Here is a 20,143-nt window from a genome sequence, read left to right as displayed (position 1 = left end):
ACCAAGGTTGCTGTGTTGCTCTGTGAAATTATATAAACACACAAAGGCCCAGTTCAGCGGCCACTGCTTAACGTTAAGAAGGCCCAGGGTGATCTAAGCATCTGCATTTTCCATGGCCTGCAGGAGCGCGTGCAGCAGTTGGCTGTGTTTTGCTTTCTTGCAGAGCTGAGACTGATTTGGAGTCCAAAGGAAAGTTTGAGGTTTTACATTCTGACTGTGGTACGGGAAAAGGCTGGCGATCTCATTGGTGGAGACAGTGAAATAACATAGCCTTTATACACATCTGTCTTGCAAGCAGGGCGGCTGCTGGAGTGCCCAATCTGAAGCAGTAACGAGTTTATGTCGTTTGGAGCGCAGGAAAAAGAGGTGGACGCTGAGTGGTTACACTGTATGCTGAGGAGCACGAGCCGCTCTCAGCGCTCGCAGGATTTATTTCCTGTCAGCAATGGGAGACAGCATTTCTCAAAGCTCTTAAGATTTTTCATGAACAACAGCAGGAAACCGTTTTGAATCCGTTTCAATGGTAAGTCAAATTTTGTGATACTTAATTTTATTGCTTTGTTTTCATCCGCGATTGAAAGAAATGCCCTCCACACTTTTCCATAAATTGAGTCCAGTTTCAGAGGTTAAATAGGCCATGGGAAATGTTTGTGGCTTGAAGGGCCTCCGGGTTCGGGGCAGAGTCAGCCACACACAGTGATGCTGACCTGAGAGGAATTTCCTTATATTCCTTAACTGCTAGCGAGCATCTGTTCTTTTCAAATATGCATCCCCACATAAATTGCTACATCTTTCAGCGTCTGTGCTGTCTCAGATCTTCAAGAATATAGTCTGCCATTAGCTTGGCTTTCTCCTCAGCTAGTTCCCAGTTTTATATATATTTTTGAGTGAAGGTGTTGAGCTTCTTTTCTGCACATTTTTGGGCTATTTGAAATTCTACTCCCTGGAGTCTGCAAGTCAGTTTGTTTGGTTCCTGGGGCAGTATCTTTGTGTAGTTTACACATTTGTAGGTAGTAGCTCACAAGGAAAATATTTCATTAAATATTTCACAAGGAGAATTTGTTGTCAATTACAAATATGCATTGTGGGTCTGTACTAGCCAGTAAGCAACATCACAGAGCTGCCTCTGGCACAGATAATTCCTCTTGGCCATAGTGCTGTCCCACAGTATCTTTCATATTAGGAGATCGAGCGAATGAGGAATTTGCATAGCACACTGAGTGGCCGCAATAAAGTTATATAGTTCTTTTTACCAATGGACAGAAAAATTCCTATAGGAACTCATACAATGTGAACCTAAAAGATATCAATGGGAAGGAGCGCTGGGGTGAGCACTGGGGATGGCAAGGGGCACATAAACGAGGAAGAAATAGTAAGGTGTATGTTGACTGGAAACAAAGGTGAAAATTGATGACAAGATAAAGTGAATATTGATTAGAAGGTAAGGCGCATATTGATGGGGAAGTAAAAGGAGTAATAATGTCAAGATGAGGAGAGTATTGATTATAAGGGACGGTGTTCTTGGTAGAAAGGTAAGGTGAACCTTGATGGTATGTGAAAGGTCAGGATTGATTCCCAGGTGTGATGTATACTGATGTGGAAGTCAGGTGTGCATTTATGTATGTATGTGGTATTTCAATAGCGCTCACCTAGCAATAATGTAGTAGAGCACTGTACATGGTCAAAGACAAGCATAAAGCATAATTTTAACAAGTGATAAGACAGCTGGTTTGTGGACTGGTAATGCATAGTGATGGTGATGCACCGTTCTTTAAAGAGATGCATCTTCAACTATTTCCTAAATTGGAGAAGCTTTTGGCCTAATGCATATGGGGATGTTGTTTCAGATCCTAGGTACATAGATAGAAAGTTTCTATTTTCTTTTTTTTTTACACTTCTTGGTATGGACTTTGATGGTTTCCTGGTTGCGTGCACGCAGAGAACTGCCAGAGATGGTGAGCTTGTCTGTAAGATAAATATGTATGATGGTCCTGATAATTATGCAAATAATGCAGCTGGTTGGAAGATGGTGTGCCCCCAGGATTGGGGTTACATGGTCATATTTCTTCAGACCCTGGGTGCGAGATTCTGAGGGGTGTAGGATGCACTTAAGGGGTGTAAGAACTGAGCCTGGTAAGTTTTGGAGGTGGGCATTACCACCATGCAGAATCAAGAGATTAAGGGCTCAAACAGAAATTTTGAGGGGTCTATTTGAAAGAAACGATTTCACTTTCTTTAGAAGAGAGAACAAGTACTAGACCATCTTTGTTTTTGGTAACAATGTGAAGGTGTGGTGAGTTCTTATTTATGGTTAGTAAATGATTTTAAGTTGTTTATGAACAGACAGTGATGTTTTGGGGGGAATCCATGATCTGTCCAGGTGCATGGGCATGTATGTGGAGCGTGGACAGGTGTGGAATGAATATTAGGCTGATGGCTTTGGTGTGCACCTTCTGCTTATATGGCAATACATTTAGTACACCAAATTATAAGGAGTTAATATCATGTAAGTCAAGCACAGGGAATCCCAGTCTGTAAAAAAAGTATTAATAAGGTACACATTTATTTAGATTTCTTGGGGGATTTTCTGTGTGAAAATGTTTTCAGCCTACTTAAGTTTGTAGACATTGATTTACCACCATTTACTCTGATCATCCTCGACCTCTCAGCTGCATTCAACACCATCTCACCCCACACTCTCACCACCAGATGCCACCACTTCGGCATGTAAGAGAACACCCTCAAATGGATCACCTTCTTCCTGACAGGAAATACTCAGAGCATCCAACTGCCTCCATTCACAACCGAACCCAAGAAAGTCATATGCGGCTTACCCCAAGGATCAGCCCCTACCCCCACAATGTTCAACACATACATGACCCCACCCCGACATCATCAGATCCCACAGTCTCAACATTGTATCCTATACAGATGATATATAGTTCATCCTCTCGCTCACCAAAGACTCTCCACCACCAGAATAAACCTCTGCAATACCATGACCTACGCAGCCAAGTGGACAAAAGTAAACTGACTCAAATTCAACTCTGACAAAACAGAAGTACTGATCTTCAGGAGACAGACATCCATATGGGACCACAACTGGTGGCCAGCTGAACTTGGACCCACTCTGATGCAAACAGAAAAGGCACATAACCTCGGCATCATCCTCGACAGCGAACTGACCATGAAGTGACAAATCAGCGGAGTTGCCTCCTCCTGCTTCAGCACTCTCTGCATGCTCCCCCAGAATTTTCAGATGGCTCCCTGTCAACGCCAGGAAAACCATCACCCAGGCCCGCATCACCAGCCACCTCGACTACGGCAATGCACTCTACACTAGCATCTTTTCCCAGCTCCTCAAAAGACTCCGCCCATACAGAACGCAGCAGCTAAACTCACCCTGGACCTCCCCAAATAGACCACATCACCCCCACCTCAGAAACCTCCACTGGCACCCCATCCAGAAGTGACATCAGTTCAAGATCCTCACACATGCCTACAAAGCCTTACACAATCAAGGATAGGCCTACATCAACCACCAACTGAACTTTCACCAACCTACCAGGCACCTGCACTCCTCCTCACTAGCCCCCGGACACACCGTATCAGTTGCAGCAGCAGCAGAGGCAGCTCCTTCTCCTACATTGCCACGAAGACCTGGAATCTCCTGCCTCTCCACCTCTGAACAGCACCCTCCCTTACAGACTTCAGGAATAAACTCAAGACCTGGCTTTTTGACAGAGACCTCATGCCCCAGAAACCAGATACCCCCAACCTGCGCTATACAAATACTGACTGACTGATTGAAAATGCTAGGGACAGCAGAAGTGACAGCACAGTCGCTTTGGCCCCTATAACATCATACACTTGGCCCCTTTATCCCACAATTCACCACTCAAAACCTCCTATTTGCAACTTAGTTTCAAGACAATGAGTGAAACCCACAGAAAGTAAACATGATGGCTTTAAAAGTTCTGCTTACTGGATAATTGCTCTACTCAATGAGGCTTTTGAGTTAGACCCGACTGATATCTAAAGTAAAAAAAGGTGCCAATTTAATGCAATCTTCAAAATAAGACCAACCCAGTTTCTACTTCTCATAGCAAAAATAGTGTACATCACTTGCTGGAAAACAGGAGTCAGCAACAAAAATAATTTATTTTCGCATTGAAGATTTCTAGCTGAGGAATAGTCCCAACACCTGAGCTATAGCATCAAATGGTAATGCACTGAATGTTATAAATCTCTAGAAATGGAGGATTAGATTTATTGTCAATTGTAGCAGCAAAATTAAATAGGGCCCCCACCGACTGTTCAATATTTTCCAGTTTGAAACTAAGACAAGCAGACCTTAAACAAGCAGAATCAAAAACAAACTCCAAATAAGGGCTATGATGGACTTTCACAATAATTGTGTCCTCTATGGTCAGTCTTAGATTTGGCGAAGAAGACCAAAAAAGTCATGACATCTGTTTTAGAAAAAATTGTACCAGGTTTAAATATCACACAAAAACGACAAATGAATCGATAATGTATGCACCTTGAATATAGAAGACACAATATACCTGGCATGAAATATCAAGGGCAGAATATCAAAACCGAAATATCAATAGGTAAGTAAGTGTCGATTTTCTATACCTATCTATACACATATATTTATACATTACTATTATTTATACAATATATATATATATATATATATCACCTACTGGCGGGGTCACCAGTAGGTAATTAGGGTTTAATACCTACTTATCTTAGGAAAAGCATTTTTTGTTTTGCCTATAATGTTGGCACCGTTTGATGAATCTTCATAATATTTTGAAAACTAGTTTGCCACTCACGTCAGCTCCTGTCTTCAAGGTTTCTGGATTATTTTTAAAGTGGGGAGTGAGAGAAAAGGGGGCCCCCCAAAACACATTTTCCCCATGTAAATTCCAATAGGAACTTTAGACACGACTACAACCCAAACCACTGAACTGAATGACACCTAAATTGGCACAAAGCTAGATCTTGGTCCAGAAAAATCTCTTGTTGTTATTTGGTGCAAATCCATTGAGTAGTTTTTGAGTTATTATAGAAAAAATAAGTATGTATATCTAGGGACACTGAAGGTCCATGGAGCCCAGAGATCTCAAAATCAAATCTGAAAGGCTGCCACCACAACGAGGAAGTGGTGGCAGCCATCTTGGGCATAGAGTATAGAGTATCACAATATCTTTCATATTTTGAATGGAAATTGTTTATGTAGGAGATCGAGCGTATGAAGCCTTTGCATAGCATACAGAGTGGTCGCAATAATGTTATAGTGCTTTTTACCAAGTGCTTTTTTCTGGGTACTCAGCCGAGTACCAAGAAAAAAAGAACAAGGGAATACCCTGCCATCCTAGGTCTAGTGGTGGGGTCCTATGGGGGATTTTGGCCTGGGGAACCTCCATCTCCTAGGGCCCAGCTGTATCCAAATGGTCCCCCTCCCCTGGACGATTTCAGCCCCAGGGACCCCAAACCCTGGAGCCCACCATGCACAGAAAAGGGAGCGGGCTGCGCGGTTCCCCTCCCACATCAATTAATGGCCCTGGGGACCCCATCACCTATGGCCAGCTCCATCTATGTTCCAGGATGCCATCCCTGGGACATACCAGTTTCCCTGCCTGCACTGGTGTGGGCAGGGAAAATTGTGTTTGTCCTCGCTTGGCGGGAGCAATTATAAAGCTCCCACCGAAATGAGCAAACACTAAGGACCTCATTATGAGTGTGACGGTCTTAAGACCGCCACACTCACAGTGGCGGTCTAACTGCGCCAAAGTGGCGGTCCGACCTCCACATTATGACTGTGGCAAAAGCACCACAGTCAGTCCACCGGCATTGCCACTTTTAGGTCGGTCTGCTAGCAACACTGCCCTAGGGATAACGACTCCAATGTCCGCCAGATTTTGCACAGCGGCTCCACCGCCATGCAAAGGCAGGAAGAAACTGGGTGCTGGGTCCCCATGGGGGCCCCTGCACTGCCCATGCACTTGCCATGGGCAGTATAGGGCCCCCCATGGACAGCCCTGTTGCGATTTTCGCTGCCTGACTTACAGGCAGTGAAAAACGCGATGGGTGCTGTCGCACCCGACACACTGCAACATTGCCGCCGGCGTCAATGTTGTGGTGAGTTTCCTGCTGGGCCAGCGGGAAACTCGTAATAGGGTCTGTGGATGGAAAACCGGAGTGGCGGTTTTCCAGCCCAAAGAGTTTGGCGGGTGCCTCATAATGAGGCCATAAGTCCGGTCCCAGCTTGTGGGAGAATAAAAAATGCTCCCGCCCACTAAGAGTAGACTTTTCATCTGTTTTCCTGCCAGCTGTGAAGCGGGAAGAGAAACAGATAAAAAAAATGCTCCAGTCTTTAAGGAACAGCATTTTTAGTTGTTCCCTGCGAGTGGGAGCAATGCCTGCTCCCGCCGGAGGCGGGGATCCAGCTGGGTCTGTGGGGGTCATTGGGATTCCCTCGGTGGCCCTGAACAAACATGCAGTGGGCGCCCTGGGTGAGCTTGAGGGCACCTACCATTTACTGTCCAGCTCCGGGGAATGGGGTCCCGGGACCCATATCGGGTTGGAGATGGGAGCTGCTTGCCCCCTACCTCTTCATAGTAAGGCCCGGTCCTGGGAGATGGGGTTCCCAGGGCTGTAATCGGCCCTGGGGTGCCGCACGGCCCCATTGCCAATTAATAATCAAATAGGCCCCACAGAAAAAGGGGATGTGTGCCTCCTCTCCCTTTTCAACATGCAGTGGGTGCCCTGGGTGGACTCTAGGACATCCACCATTTACTGAGTGCCCCTAATGGATAGGATTTCTGGGGCCAATATTGGTCCAGGGAGGGGGCAGCATACCCCCTTCCACCTTTACATTAAGGCCTAGCCCTGGAAGATGGGGGCCTGGGGTCAAAATTAACCTGATAATGGGGGGCACTGCGGCTCCCACCTCAATTATTAATTGAATAGGCACCACGGGGAAGGGGCTGTGCGGCCCATCCCCCCTTTTCAATATGCAGTGGATGCCCTTGGTGGGCTCCAATACAGCTACCATTTACTGGGCAGGACCCCGGGCAATGGGTCTCTTGGGCCAATACTGGCTCATGGAGGGGGGCTGCATGCCCCCCCCTTCATAATAAGGCCAGGCCCTAGGAGATGGGGTCTCGGGCCAAAATCGGCACAGTTAGGAGGGCTGCATGGCCCCCCTACCCAATAATTAACTGAGTATGCCCTGGGAGATGGGGCCTACAGGATCAGTATTGGCTCGGGTGAAGGGCTGTGTGCCCCCCTCCCCCTTCTTAATATGGCTGAACCCCAGGAGATCGGCTCCCCAGGGCCAGAAACCAGATGCATGCCCTCCTCCACATTTATGTGGGGTTGGCTGCATGTAGGGGGTTGGCTGCAGGCCCTGTATCCACCCCACGACTCACGCCGCGCACAGCCAAAGGTCATGCAAGGCGTGGAGTTAACTGCATGCAGGGGTTGGCCATTGAATCATAGACATTCACTGTAAAAACTAAAGGGACATTATAGCTAGGAAATAGAATTTTAAAAACCTTAGAAATTCACAAAAAAAAAAAACAAAGGTTACAGGGACGTTATAGTTAGGGTCGGAATTTACAGACACAAAGCCATAGAAATTCAGCAGTTATAGTTATATTTATGGCAAGAAAGTATAACTCCTGCCCTAAGGTAACTATAACTCAAACCCTTGCCATGCCTTGCTAATTACCCCAAATATTACATCAGTCTTGACATCTTCTATGACATAATTGCAATAAAATTATTGATTAGAAAACTATGAATGGCGGGGGCAGGAGTTACAGGCACCTTAGGGCACGAGTTATCGTTTCTTGACATAAGTATAACTATAACTGCTGAATTTCTTTTGTTTTTTTTGTCTATAAACTCTGAACCTAAGTATAATGTGCATGTAATCTTTATTTATATGTATAATTTTTCAAGGTATATACGCAGCTAGAAATAGTACATCTATTCTTCCTCTATTTTGTCCATGATATTCTTGTACCACAATATTCCTATTGTTGATATTCAATAGTTCAAACAATCAATAAGGCATTTGAGGACATTAGGAGTAGGTGACAATGAAACAGCATTATGTGCATAAAGTCAGGTATAGGTCCATAATTTACAGGAGGTATGCCTTGGACATTTGCTAAAAGACAAGAATTAAGGTTATTGATGGACAAAATAACCAAAACTGGCACTAAAATATCACCCTTACAGAAGCCCCTATCATTGCAAAAATTAGTGCACTCCTCCTGATCAACAAACCTGACTGTACCTGATGGAAACATCCGAAAGAAACACCAAGGACCATATCAGACAGAATTTGACACTTTGGATCTGCTGACCAGATCAAATGTGCTGCTTAAATCCATGAAAGCCAAACTGATAGTGGTCTCTTAAGCCAATACATAAGGGCATATTTAAGAAAAGTTGCGCTACACTGTGTGCAGCGTCACTTTTCTTGCACCCTTTATCGACCCCTACCGCCACCATGTGTGTGCCATATTTAAAATACGGCGCACCATGGCGCAGGGTAGGGAGCAATAGCGCAATTTTTCATGACGTTATTGATGTACTCTGCAGGAGAAGCGCCAATATATTGGCGCTACTCCTGCAGAGAACATAGGGGCCCATTATGAATAATGGAAGCCCCCTTTTAACACCTGCACTGAGCAGGCATTATAAGTGCCGTAAAAATGATGCTAGGAAATCTGTTAGGTTGTTTGGTCCCCCTAACGTGGGAACGCCCCCTTTCTATACATTATGCCTGGTGCAGGCATAATATAGCGCAAAGAGTTACAAAGTGGCGCAATGCATGCAGTGTCCCTACTTTGTAATATATGGTGCTAGGATTTTGGCCTCTTTGGACCACATTAGCATAAAAAACAAAAATGACACTAGTGTGGCTCAAGGTGGTGCTAGGGGCTTATAAATATGTCCCATAGTTGCTTATAATTAACTGTAAATTCAGGCTTTCCTCCTTGGCCTTAACCCTTCTCTAAAGCTGTACTGGAAATCACCTAGGGCCAGATGTAGCAACTTCCCAAATTGCGACTTGCAATTTGCGAGTCCCTGCGACTCGCAAATTGCAAGTTGCAATTTGGGATGCAGAAAGGTGTCTCAGACACCTTCTGCGAGTCGCTATGGGGTCGCAATTTGCGACCCCATAGCGAGTCAGGGCACTCACGGGGATAGAGGCCTGCTGTAGTCAGCAGACCTCCTTGTCCGTGACTGCTTTGAAATAAAGCAGTTTTTTTTTTTCAAAGTGCAACCCGTTTTCCTTAAAGGAAAACGAGCTGCACTTTGAAAAATAAACCGAAACCTTTTGTTTCTGTATTTTTCAGGGCAGGTAGTGGTCCATTGGACCACTGCCTGCTCTGAAAAATTATTTTTTGGTCCAGTCACAAAGGGGAAGGTGTCCCATGGGGACCCCTTCCCGTTTGCGACTGGGTTACCATCCACTTCAAGTGGATGGTAACAGCGAGTCCATTTGCGACCACTTTTGCGGTCGCAAATGGAATTGCATACCAGTGCGACTCGCAAATAGGAAGGGAACACCCCTTCCTATTTGCGACTCTGAAATGCATTTTGCGAGTCGGTTCCGACTCGCAAAATGCATTTCTACATACCAGATGGGCTTTAGCGACTCGCAAACGGCGTTTTTCGCCGTTTGCGAGTCGCTAAAGCTTTCCTACATCTGGCCCCTAGTATGTTATTCACTTCTGTCTAGGTCAAAATTGAGTAGTACACTTCCAGCAACCTTAACTATAGAGTTGATCACAGATATGGGACAGTAGCATTGAGGATTATGAAGCCTACTATTAGAAACTGGGTTTCTGATTGGCAGAGGTATGCAACCACAATCCCAGTCAGGGCAAGTCACAAACACACCCTAAACCAACCTGTGCTCACCCCCTGGTAACTTGGCACAGAGCTATCAGTCTTAATCTACGAGGCAATTTGTTAAGTATTTGTGCAATACTTCAAGCAGTAAAACAGTGAAAACACCACACAAAACATACTACACCTGGTTAGAAATGTAGAGCTTAATTTAGTGATCAAAATCAAGGCCAAAATGACAAAAATTAAATAAGTCGAACCAGAGTTATGAATTTTTGAAGATTAAAATGCAATATAGTACTTAAAAGCATAAAACACCAACGGGGATATCTGTTCGCATTAGACTGGGTAACTCTAAAAGTTCAGGCCGACTACGATGGAGCACGGGTTGGATACAGTCCGAGATAAGTCCCACTAAAGTTGTACCATTTGAAGAATTTGGTTGAGTCCCATTCGTGGGGATGAAGATCAGTCAGAGCAAGAAGAGGGTTGCTGGTGGTGATCTGCAGGACAGAAGAGTCGGTCAGGCATTGAGAAGGTCGCAAGTGTTGATGTTTGCTGTGCCAAGAGACAAACTTGTGGTGGCTCGCACTGATGCTTCAGAAGCAGCAAAAACACTTCCAAAGGCTCAGGACCTGAGAGATGCCTATTGGGGATCAGGAGCTTATTAAAGAGGGATCTAGCGGCGGTAGGTTATGTCCCGGAGACTCAGATTAGGATAGCAGATCAACCCTAGGAGTCACACTAGGGTCTTGGGTTCAAGATGAAAATGCAGGTGCAGTTCTTTTTCTCCAGACAAGATGGCAGCAGGTGGGCACAACAAGGCAGCAGTTCCTTCAGAATAGCAGTCCAGCAGAGTGGCAGTCCTTTCACAGCACAGCAGTCCTTCTTCCTGACACAGTATCCACAGGTCCAGAAGTGTCCTGAGTTGGTACTGTCTGACGTCCAGTATTTTTATCCAGTTTTGCCTATGAAGTGGGGGAGACTTCTAAGAGATGTCTTTGAAGTGCACAGAGTCCCTACCCTTTCTGCCGGAATCTTACCACAGGGAGTAATGCAGCCTTTTCTGTAGGGACATGGCACAGCCTTTTTAGGTGTATCATCTCCTCCTCTTCCCTCTTCCTCCCGATGTCAATCAGGCTGAGGATTGCCCATCAGTCACAGCTAAGCTCCCTCTGTGTGAGGTTGTGTAAGCGGAATGCTCAAAGCCCAGCTGCCCCCTACCCCAGACGAGTATTCAGAGACAAGCACTAAACGGCTAAAGTAGGCAAATGTCAAGTTTCTAAACATGGCATTTTCAGAATTACAATATAAAATTCAATATAAAATCCAACTTCACCATAAGTTGTGATTTTAAATTGTGATTCCACAGAGATCAACCTTTGGGGTACCATCTCATCTCTTCCCAACTGGAAATTACAATTATAAAATGTAATAAGGTTATCCAAATGTTCTCCTATGGGAGAGATAGGCCTTGCAGCAGTGAAAAACAAATTTAAGAGTTTTTCACTACTTGGACATGTAAAACTTAAAGGACAAGTCCTGCTTTTTAAATACACTGCAGCATGCCCCTGGGCTGTCTAGGGTCTACCTAAATGGTGACATATGTACTAAAAAAGGAAGGTCTAGGCCTGGCAGGGGGTTAACTTGCCAGGTCGATTTAGCAGTTCAAAATTAGGCTCTGCAGTGGCAGGTCGGAGACATGTTTAGAGGGCTACTGAATTGAGTGGCACAATCAGTGTTGCAGGCACACTAGTAACATTTAATGTACAGGCCATGGGCAGAGGTAGCACACTTTACAAGGGGACTTATAAGTAAATTAAATATGCCAGTTGTGGAAAAGCCAGTGTTACCATGCTTTAAGCATAGAGCACATACACTTTAGCTCTGGTTAGCAGTGGGAAAGTGCCCAGAGTCTAAAGCCAGCAAAAATTTGGTCAGCAAAACAAGAGATCTGAAGACAAAACGTCAGTGGAAACGATGCCAAGAATGCCGGGTCTAACAGTTACCCTACCTGAACACAGGAATGGACCCTTGAGGTAGAAATTTGCTTAAAAAACAACAACCAGGTTTAGAACATTAGTCAGCAGTGGAACCCACAGGGGAACATTTGTTTTGATATAGCAGTAACATCCGCCCCCTACCCCCAGCCATGCAGGTTATATACTCTCTGTGATCACTAAGTGATCAAGAACATCAGCACAATGTTGCAAAACAAATGCAGGTACAGAAATGTTGGTACCATTAAGCAAAGTTTGCAAACATAGTTGGATCAAGACAACCGAATAATTACAAACAATACACTATAAAATAGAGAATCAGAATTGTCTTGCCAAAAGTGAGTTATTTTTCCATACGCCGTGCAAGTTTACTTTTAATTAATACCTAATAATATCCAGACACAAATCAAAACAAATGGCTGCTAAATCACTGCATACTTGGTATTATGTAAAAGTAGGGGACAGTGTTTTGGAGCTTCAACAATACATTGAAAGGCTCCAAAGAGGTATGCCTACCTCATAGGTTTAGCGTTAGTGTGCCACTTCCCAAATGGCACTGTCTTCCTAGGTTTTTGCCTTTGAGACTTAAGGATCAATGACTTCTCACTCAGGGGTTACCAACCTCAATGATGATTGGGGCAAGCGACAGACCGCTATCTACTGGACAGAAATAGGAGCAAACCCACAGTCTCAAAGGATTTTGCTTGCACCACACCAGCCTCTATTGAGCCTGCTATCTTGTAAGCCATTGTGGTGCTACATCACCCAACAACAGAGTAATCAAAAGATGAAGGAAATAATCAAGGTGATACAGTGAGCAAGTGTGCTCTTAAAGCAGAGCCACCAGTCATCTAACTTGCACTTTGTAGCAGTAGGTTGGTAGATCTTCTCTGGTGTCTGGTGAGGGATGGGTACATTTTGAAGACAGTGTATCCATGTCTCTGGACTTCTTGAACTGGTTGGGGGCGTCCACAAAGGCAAGGTCAGCAGCAGCAGCATGCCAGGGGAGGGAAGTATTAGAAAGAGCCTACAAATCTGTTTGCAACTTGGAGTGAATCAGTGGCACAATGCTCTGTGGTCTGGGAACTTCCAGCTAAAGAGTGGTGCAAACAGTATTCAAACAAATTATTGGAGACAAAATATTGTGTCAAGAATGTCCTGAAGGTAAGTTTTTATAGGCAAACAAAGTTTTACTATATATAACTCCACATATATGTACTTTGACAATATATATATATATATATATATATATATATATATATATATATATACATATATATATATATATGTATATATATATATATATATATATATATATATATATATATATATATATATATCTTCGAGGTACATAGATGTGGAGTTGAGAATAGTAAATTTATACTTACCTATTTGCACTTACCTTCTCAATATTTTGGTCCTTGATATTTTTGACACAATATTCTGTACATACAACATTTGTGTCTGATATTCTGTCAGTGATCCAGTGCAAACAGCTACAAATGTGTTCAACAAGCCTGACAGATTCTCAAGTTTTTATGTCCAATTTAATGGAATTAGGCAATTACCCACTACCAATTCAAAGTGTCCCACTGCTCAGATTGGGCCAGTTCCTCATCAAAGAGAGAGACTATCTCACTGTCTACCTGCTGATGACCATACACATCCTTCAGGGGGCATCCCTGGAGGAAAAACTTGTATGTTCGTGCTATTCCACCATGGGAATAAAGCACAGCAGAGGAAAAAAAATCAATGTGTTTCTACTCTGTGTGGGGCAGCCATTTTTCATCTTGTACCTTTCATTCTTACAAAAAAAATGTTTTTGAAAGATTTACGGGTAATCCTCCAGGCAGGAGCACCAAAGGTAACCTTGACACATTTAGGCCCGTATTTATACTTTTTTAGCGCCGCATTTGCACCGCTTTTTGATGCAAAATACAATTTTATTTTGTGAGTTTGCGCCACTTTTGCATTAAAACATGATGCAAATGCGGCGCTAAAAAAGTATAAATACGGGCCTTACTATGTACATAATTCTAATGCTCTAATGCAAAAAGATGTGCTTATAAAATGTATAAACATTCCAAAAAGTAAAAAAATAATAACAACAAAGGGAATCCCATCCATCCCATTCCGCCAGACCTAGTTTAACATTGGGAGGCAAGCAGGCAGCTTGCCAGAGAGCAAGTACTGTAACCCAAAAACTGGAATCATGCTACCAACATTAATGGCTTGTGTGGAGTAAAACCAAGGGAGGTGTCAGATATGGGGTTATTAATTCAGGACAGGTTTATCCCTACTGACACAATAAAATTAATCCATTAAGGTCAAAACACAGTTAAGAGAGCCTCTGCTCAGCCCTCTGGAAATTATGGCACAAGCGGCAGGCGATCCAAGAACTGCACACTAAATTTAAGTAGTATCAAGCATTTTATAGTAAAAAACACAACACAATAAAATTCCCATACCAATTTAGAAAAACAGATCAAACATTAATCAGCAAAAAGACACCAACAGCATTAAAATAGGTGAAGAAGAACTGGAGATTTTAAGTTTAAAAATAATAAGGTAAACAGCACCTAGAAAAACTCAAGTACCATCGAAAAGCAACAGGACCACAATGCACAGGACCAAGCCAAAATTTCAAGACAACTGCGACGGGCAGAAATCAGATACACCACTTAGGCCCTGATTTAGAGTTTGGTGGATAAGTTACTCCATCACAGTGGTGACAGATATCTCGTCTGCTGATATATAAATACCATTACATCCTATGGAATTAATATTTTGGCTGACATGATATTCATCACCTTTGTTACGGAGTAACCCCTCTGCCAAACCCTAAATCAGGCCTTTATAGTATCAAGCAGCCGGGAAAGCTTTTTCTTGTCAGTCCTGCAGCCATTAGGGTAGAGGAAGTGGCATAAAGGGGAGATGATGCAGCGTAACTGCCTGAGCTGGTGACTTTGGAGCTGGGGGAACCAGGGTTGAGTCTCAACATCCTATGACTCTGGGAAAATCACTTAATCTCCCCATGCCTACAATTCAGTGCCTTGAGACCCTCACAAGTGATTTGCCATGCTTTACAAATCCTTGATTTATTTTTTATTATTATTGATTATCTTACTCGTTTCTCAGAGCAGGCTTCTGGACACCAAGTCCCACTACAGCCCAGTTCTCCTGCCTCATTACGAGGCTGGCCGTCTTAAGACCGCCAGCCACGCAATGGTGGTCGGACCGCCTCAGACAGGGCAGTCCGACCACTCCATAATGACAATGGCAGAGCCACCATGGTCAAACCGCCGACACCACTAGGCTGCAGCCAGCCTGCAGCCTGGTTGTCCCGGTGGTTTTAATCCTCCAGGGAAGCAGTGTTGGCCTGGGGATTACGAACCCCCATCGGCCAGCCTTTCTATGGCCGTAAACACTGCCATGAAAAGGCTGGTGGAATGAGGGTGTCGGGGGGCCCCTGGGGGCCCCTGCACTGCCCATGCACTTGGCACAGTCAGTGCAGGGGCCCCCATGCACAGCCCCATCGTGCATTTCACTGCCCGAATTACGGGCAGTAAAATGCGCGACAGGTGCTATTGCACCCGATTCACCACCACATTGCCGCCGGCTCAATTACGAGCAGGCATCAATGTTGTGGTGAGTGTTCCGCTGGGCCAGCGGGCAAAAACGCTGCGAAAATGCTGCCCAGCGAAACGCTCCTAATATGGCCGGCAAAGGGCCTCCAGTACTGGCGGTCTTTTGCCTGCTGCGCCGGTCCTGTGAAAAGACCGCCGAAGTTGTAATGAGGCCCTAAGTCATCTTTACTAACTTGTCCACACCCAAATAGCTAATTCCTACTAGGTGGTCAGCAGTTAACACTCATTGGTCTTTCCAGGTCGTTGTTCTCTGAGCCAGAGTTGTTAAGTTTCCTTGCCAATGATTTGTATTTCAGCTCTGAAGGTGTGATGAGGGGCAGAACTGTCTAAGCCTGGCTCAAGTTGCCTGAAGTACATTTTTACTTTCTACTCATGTTATCAAAAATCTGATTCCCCATTAATTTACATTTTACAAACTATGTAGGAAACATTTTTCTAGCCCTTTCCTGGCGGGGTGTAAAATAAAGATTTAAATCCTTCCTAGGCCCATTAGGGAACATTCTAGCATGGTTTACAAAGTGAAATAGCTTCAGGATTTCATTTCAGTGTGAGGATATATTAATTAATATCAATATATAGTGTGCCCTTTCTTTATATATTAGGACCATGCTCTGTAGGCATATAATGCACACTTTGAGGGTGACTTGCGAAGACATGAAAATAGATGGTTTCTGCACTGCTAACGCATTTTCCTCAGTCATGTGTCTCTGGGGTTCATTTACACTAAACCCTAGCCAACGCATAGTTGTGTTCTTGGCAACAATACATTTCTGTCCTAAATTTGGGTGGTGTAAATACACACAGCACTCCATTTTTGACATATAACTTTCCACACCAGAGTTCACATAAAGCACCATACACAATGGACTTATATGGAAGTTAAATATGCCAAATAGAGGGTTCTAATGTACAGCACATGTTTCAGAGGGGAACAACAGGTACTTTATTTTACTTTAAAATAGCAGAGGTTGCAAAGCTGTACAGTTTTCACTAACTTTCAACTTTTTTAAAATTCTTTTTATTGTCATTTGGCAAACAATAACCTTCTTCGGGGATTACATACTTTCAGTACACTTACATGTAAATAGCATTCCACCAATTATGACCTTTACATAGTGGTCTATCAGTGAATGAACTCAAATCTGTTAACAGATACAGGTTTTTCACACATCTCTGAGTGCTGCCACCTGGCAATATCAGAGAATCAGTCCTAGTCATATTTTCCGTCCTTGTCATTTTTGTTTGTCCTCCCGGTAGGTCCCCATCCATACTGTTTAGTTAAGTCCTTGTGGTCTCTACTTGTCAGTCGTATCCCTCTCTCCTCACCCTTGCTTTCCCCATGTCCTGCTCCGGAATGTCATGTAGGTCCGTTTCCTGCATATTATCTTCCCTTTCTCCGCCCCTCCTCCTCGCTGAGCTCATTTTCTCCATAGGTGCTTCCCAGACCTCTAGTTTCTCCTCTAGTTTGTCATTTCTGTGAGTATGTTTCATATTTACCTCCTCCGCTATGGCCCATTCCTCCACATCCCTGTGCGACAACTCAAAGGATGGTGTCCTCACACCCAGCGACCCAATGGCTACTCTCCTTTTTGCCAATACAAAAGCTAGTTGTAAAAACGTCCATCACATCTTGCCTCCCTTGGGCATCTTCACTATTCCCAATAAGCACACCTATGGGGATGCCTCCTGTACCATTGCCGTCACCTCTCTTATTTGTTCCGTCACTGATGGACCGCTTGGCATTCCCATGCCATATGTACCAATCTGGACACGTCTACACTACATCTGGGGCAGCGTACCCCTTGACCCACCTAAATCCTGCTGAGTTTGATCAGTTTTAAGTATATGCAGTGTAGGTAATTAAACTGAATTAATTTAAATCATGCCTTGCAAGACACCTTCTTGACTAGCTCTCACTGCGCATTCCAGTTAGTGTCTGAAAGGGGTGTTGTCAGGTCTCCCTCCCATGCCGACTAGCAGTTGCCTTCTTCCACACCCTATCCTTCTGCACCATTTTATACAGATATGTCACCATGTTTCTTGTTTCTCCAGCCGTTAACATTAATTGCAATGTAGTCATTACCTTCACAGTGTCCGGGAAGTCCATCTAAATTTCTTGCGCGGTATTCATTAGTTTATCGTATTGATGGAATTTCTCCCCTCTTACCTCGAATGCTGCTTGTGCTTCCTCAAATGTCAAGAATATCTCCCCCGAGAACAAATCCCCCAGCGTTATACAGCCTCCTCTCTTCCATTTGACCATGGTCATGTCCTGATCTATGCGGCGGAACAGGAGCAGCGTCCATCTGTCCAGGTCCCTAGCAAAGGACAGCCTTTTAAACACCCATAAAGTCATTAATTCCCATATTTCCGTGGTCTGTCGTATCAAGTATGGAGTAACTGGTGGAACCCATACTCCGGGCATGAGCAACTCCATCAAGGAGTGCATGCCATGTCTACTCTGTAAGAGTCACGTCTCCCCATTTTCATCCCCAAACCCCAGTGAGTGACATATTGGATTTTGGAGGAATAGTAATACAATTCCAGGTCTGGGAGGCCCTGGCACCCCTTTTGCAGGTCTCTCTTGAGTAAAGAGAGTGCAACCATACTTCCCTTTCCGCCCAGATTAGTAATGTTCTAAGACTGTCCAACTTTCAGAATAGACTACAGGGCAGGGTATGCAATGCGCTCTGAAGAGTACATAGGCATCTGGGAGGACTGCCATTTTAGCCACTGCTACTCTCCCCATCATGGAAAGCAGCAGTGTGTTTCAAAATTGGATCGACCTAGTAAGTCCAGTCACCAAAGGGTCTATACAGAAGTTCTGTTGATCTTCCAAGCTGTGACCCACCATAATACCAAGGCACCTAAAAGATGACATTTTCCAACGGAATCCCAGTGGCACCAATTCCGCCTCTTGCACCCTCTCCAGTGCTTTTAGGGGCAATATCAGCGACTTTCATTTATTGATACAGAGCCTCGCCATCTCCCCAAAGTTATCCAGATGCTGTAGTGGTTGTGGTACTGTTTCTGCAGATCTTTTCAGGTAGAACAACACATCATCAGCGTATAGGTAGAACAGGTGTGTTATCTCCCCCACCCTCATCAAGTGTTGCCAATATCCCTTCAAAGTTTAGCTGCCAATAGTTCAGTTGTTAGTGTGAATAATAGCTGTGAAAGCGGGCAACCCTGCCTCGTGCCTCTCCGTACTCCCGAGTCAGCTGACATGATTTCCCCACTGTGTACCCTGGCTCTAGGTGATGTGTACTATATCATACCCCAGTGTCAAAATTGCGTGCCAAATCCCATGGGCTGTATAACCATTTGTAGGCAGCGCCACTCAACAGTGTAGAATGCTTTTGTTATATACATTAATACCACGATCGGATCCCTATCACTCCCCACCACAGCATGCATGATGTGCGCAAGCTGTCGCATGTTCAGTGCTTTGCTTTGTCTTTGTATTATATCCCATTGATCCTCATGTACCAGTGTCCCCACCACTGCCATTAGTTAGTCCACCAGGATCTTGCACAGTACCTTTGCATCCACATTAGGAACAGTGAGGGGTTACTGCCTCTTCCTCTGTAAGGTGTATCTCTTGCAGGCACAATACTCCAATCGCCATGAATCTCATTTAAGAATGTATCCTGTATCTTTTCACGTAGCTGCCGAGACCCCTGACATTCCATGACATAATCTTAAAGTGTTGTATTATATTGCTGGTTTGTGTGTCTCGTTCCCCCTTGGTGGACAGCTCTCTCCTTCCTGGGAGGTAATTTGTTCCATCCTGTATTCCCATGTCCTTGCACTCCTTATTGCAGTGTCATGTGTGTTGTGCTGTATCGTAACCAAATAGCCAATAATCATCCCTCTCCAGACCATCATACGATAACATTTGTGATCGCCCACCATCCTGGATATCTTATAACTATGTTAACCCACCCTTCTGCCAGCTAAACTTCCCACTAGTGTTGCACTCCACAACTGAGATCCTATATTATTTTTTTCACTGTGCAGAGGTGTGTGTGACCAATGGCTTCCTGCCCTGTAAGAGCTAGAGGTGTACGCTGGGTCTTGTCTCAGCTGCCCTAACCAATCCCTGAGATTGTGTCCCAGCAGGTGTTAGGAGGGCGTTAACTATTAGTCCTTAACCTGTCTAACTATTGATCTTATGCATGTGATTGTCCCATTTCCCTTTTTTCTTGCATGCATTCCCCCTCCCTCTTGGCCCTTGTTACCATGTCTGTAGGCAAACCATTATCAGCTAACATTTTGTGATGTCACTTTTTAGTCTCTGAATCTGCAATTCCCAATGATGATGCGGCCAAGTCCTCTCCTTTGCCGCTGTGATCATTGTTCGGGTCCTCCCTCTCCATCTGCACTTCCATTATCATGCCATCTTCCAGGATTTCAATCCTTGATGTTTCGGTGGCTTCCTTCATCGATCCTCCCATGGATATGCTCCAATTGGCAGTTCTTTGCACCCCGGCTCACTAGCAGTACCTCACCAAAAACCCAAACAGTTAAAGGTGATTTGTGGCAGCCATTACGCATGGACTCAGAAGTATGACATCTCAGGGAGTGTTGTGGTTAAACGGAAATTACCCC

At 44.4% G+C, this 20,143-nt stretch overlaps 1 protein-coding gene across 3 annotated transcripts in view; it reads left to right on the top strand.

Moving 5' to 3' along the window:
- The first annotated feature begins 232 nt into the window (after positions 1 to 232).
- IL16 (interleukin 16) overlaps positions 233 to 20,143 on the top strand; it is a 470,913-nt gene continuing 451,002 nt past the window's right edge. For all 3 annotated transcript variants that reach the window (XM_069222586.1, XM_069222587.1, XM_069222584.1), the window contains exon 1: positions 233 to 523. The gene's annotated coding sequence lies outside the window, so the exon portion shown is untranslated. The remainder of the gene's footprint in view (positions 524 to 20,143) is intronic.

Source organism: Pleurodeles waltl, chromosome 3_1, assembly GCF_031143425.1.
Source record: "Pleurodeles waltl isolate 20211129_DDA chromosome 3_1, aPleWal1.hap1.20221129, whole genome shotgun sequence".
Lineage (NCBI taxonomy): Eukaryota > Metazoa > Chordata > Amphibia > Caudata > Salamandridae > Pleurodeles > Pleurodeles waltl.
This window is presented reverse-complemented; position numbering and strand designations above follow the sequence as displayed.